This window comes from Eschrichtius robustus, chromosome 20 (assembly GCF_028021215.1).
Source record: "Eschrichtius robustus isolate mEscRob2 chromosome 20, mEscRob2.pri, whole genome shotgun sequence".
Classification (NCBI taxonomy): domain Eukaryota; kingdom Metazoa; phylum Chordata; class Mammalia; order Artiodactyla; family Eschrichtiidae; genus Eschrichtius; species Eschrichtius robustus.
The window spans coordinates 32,557,233-32,560,274 of record NC_090843.1 but is presented as its reverse complement, the minus strand read 5'-3'; positions in this window follow the sequence as shown (position 1 = coordinate 32,560,274).

The following is a 3,042-nucleotide window of genomic DNA, read 5'->3' as shown; positions in this document are numbered from 1 at the left end:
CTCTTCAGAAGAGGTGATTTGCTTCAAACCGCCAGCAGCTCGTCTCCCTCAGAGTGCTGTTTCTGTGTAGACTAGGGAAATACACCACGGTCCCCATTTAAGAAACGCTCTTTTCCTACTTGGTTTCATCCATGGAAGACCCAGAAAGGCTGCTCTTAACTAATCGGGCTGCACTTTCCTGAATCCTTGGGGTAGGGTAGTTCTGAGCCAATATGCCACCTAAGGAATGAAAGCAAAGTTTCCTTGCTACCGGAAGGCACACCGAGACCTGGTGTTTTCTCTATGAAATAGGCGTGGGTTTGAAGGGTGAGGGTGACTGACTGCCCTCCTTTATAGCCAGTTGAGAAAATGTGGCAAGGCTGAGGCAACCCGCTTACAACGAAATATTACTCTTCAGAATAGGAGATTTTGCTACCAAATGCTAGCATCTCGTCTCCATCAGAGTGCTGTTTCTGCATAGACTAGGGAAAGACACCACGGTAGCCAGGTTAGAAAGGCTCTTTTCCTAGTTGCTTTCATCCATGGAAGACCCAGAAATGCTGCTCTCAACTAATCGGACTGCACATTCCTGAATCCTTGGGGTAGGGTAGTTATGAGCCAGTATGCCACCTAAGGAATGACAGCAAAGATTCCTTACTACAGGAAGGCACACCTAGACCTGGTGTTTTCTGTATGAAATTGGCGTGTGCTTGAAGGGTGAGGCCTACTGACTGCCCTCCTTTATAGCCAGTGGAGGAAATGTAGCAAGGCTGATGCAACCAGCTTACAACGAAATATTTCTCTTCAGAATTGGAGATTTTGCTACCAAAGCCCAGCAGCTCCTCTCCCTCAGAGTGTTGTTTCTGTGTAGACTAGGGAAAGACAGCATGGTCCCCAGGTGAGAACGGCTCTTTTCCCACTTGGTTTCATCAATGAAAGAGCCAGAAGGGCTCATCTCAACTAATCGGGTTGAACATCCCTGAATCCTTGGGATGGGGCAGTCCTGAGCCAATGTACCAGCTCTGGAATGAAAGCAAAGTTCCATCATGGGAAGCAGGGCCTCAAGTAAGTCTTCCAACTGACTGCCCTCCATTACAGGCAGCTGAGAAAATGTGGCAAGGCTGACGCAACACGCTTACAACGAAATGTTTCTCTTCAGAATAGGAGATTTTGCTACCAAAGTCCAGCAGCTCCTCTCCCTCAGAGTGCTGTTTCTGTGTAGACTAGGGAAAGATACCATGGTCCCCAGTTTAGAACGGCTCTTTTCCCAGTTGGTTTCATCCAAGAAAGAGCCAGAAGGGCTGATCTCAACTAATCGGGCTGCATATCCTTGAACGTTGGGGTAGGGCAGTCCTGATCCAATGTGCCAGCTAATGAATGAGAGCAAAGTTTCCAGCCTGGGAAGCAGGGCCTCAAGTAAGTCTACCAAATGACTTTCCTCCAATATAGCCAGCTGAGAAAATGTGGCAAGTGTGTTGAAACCCGATTACAATGAAATGTTTCTCTTCAGAATAGGTGAATTGCTTCAAAACGCCAGCAGGTCGTCTCCCTCAGAGTGCTGTTTCTGTGTAGACTAGGGAAAGACACCACGGTCCCCATTTTAGAAATGCTCTTTTCCTACTTGGTTTCATCCATGGAAGACCCAGAAAGGCTGCTCTCAACTAATCGGGCTGCACTTTCCTGAATCCTTGGGGTAGGGTAGTTCTGAGCCACTATGCCACCTAAGGAATGACAGCAAAGATTCCTTGCTACAGGAAAGCACACCGAGACCTGGTGTTTTCTCTGTGAAATAGGCATGGGTTTGAAGGGTGAGGCTGACTGACTGCCTTCCTTTATAGCCAGTTGAGAAAATGTGGCAAGGCTGAGGCCACCCGCTTATAACGATATATTACTATACAAGATAGGAGATTTTGCTACCAAATGCTAGCATCTCGTCTCCCTCAGAGTGCTGTATCTGTGTAGACTAGGGAAGGACAACACGATCCTCAGGTTAGAAAGGCTCTTTTCCTAGTTGCTTTCATCCATGGAAGACCCAGAAATGCTGCTCTCAACTAATCGGACTGCACATTACTGAATCCTTGGGGTAGGGTAGTTATGAGCCAATATGCCACCTAAGGAATGACAGCAAAGATTCCTTACTACAGGAAGGCACACCTAGACCTGGTGTTTTCTGTATGAAATTGGCGTGGGCTTGAAGGGTGAGGCCTACTGACTGCCCTCCTTTATAGCCAGTTGAGGAAATGTAGCAAGGCTGATGCTACCCGCTTACAACGAAATATTTCTCTTCAGAATTGGAGATTTTGCTACCAAAGGCCAGCAGCTCCTCTCCCTCAGAGTGTTGTTTCTGTGTAGACTAGGGAAAGACACCGTGATCCCCTGGTTAAAACGGCTCTTTTCCCAGTTGGTTTCATCCAAAAAAGAGCCAGAAAGGCTGATCTCAATTAATCGGGCTTCATATCCCTGAACCTTGGAGTGGGGCAGTCCTGAGCCAATGTACCAGCTCTGGAATGAAAGCGAAGTTTCCAGCCTTGGAAGCAGGGCCTCAAGAAAATCTGCCAACTGACTTCCCTCCATTATAGCCAGCTGAGAAAATGTGGCAAGTGTGTTGAATCCCGATTACAGTGAAATGTTTCTCTTCAGAAGAGGAGATTTGCTTCAAACGGCCAGCAGCTCGTCTCCCTCAGAGTGCTGTTTCTGTGTAGACTAGGGAAAGACACCACGGTCCCCATTTTAGAAACGCTCTTTTCCTACTTGGTTTCATCCATGGAAGACCCAGAAAGGCTGCTCTCAACTAATCGGGCTGCACTTTCCTGAATCCTTGGGGTAGGGTAGTTCTGAGCCAATATGCCACCTAAGGAATGAAAGCAAAGTTTCCTTGCAACAGGAAGGCACACCGAGACCTGGTGTTTTCTCTATGAAATAGGCGTGGGTTTGAAGGGTGAGGCTGACTGACTGCCCTCCTTTATAGCCAGTTGAGAAAATGTGGCAAGGCTGAGGCAACCCGCTTACAACGAAATATTACTCTTCAGAATAGGAGATTTTGCTACCAAATGCTAGCATCTC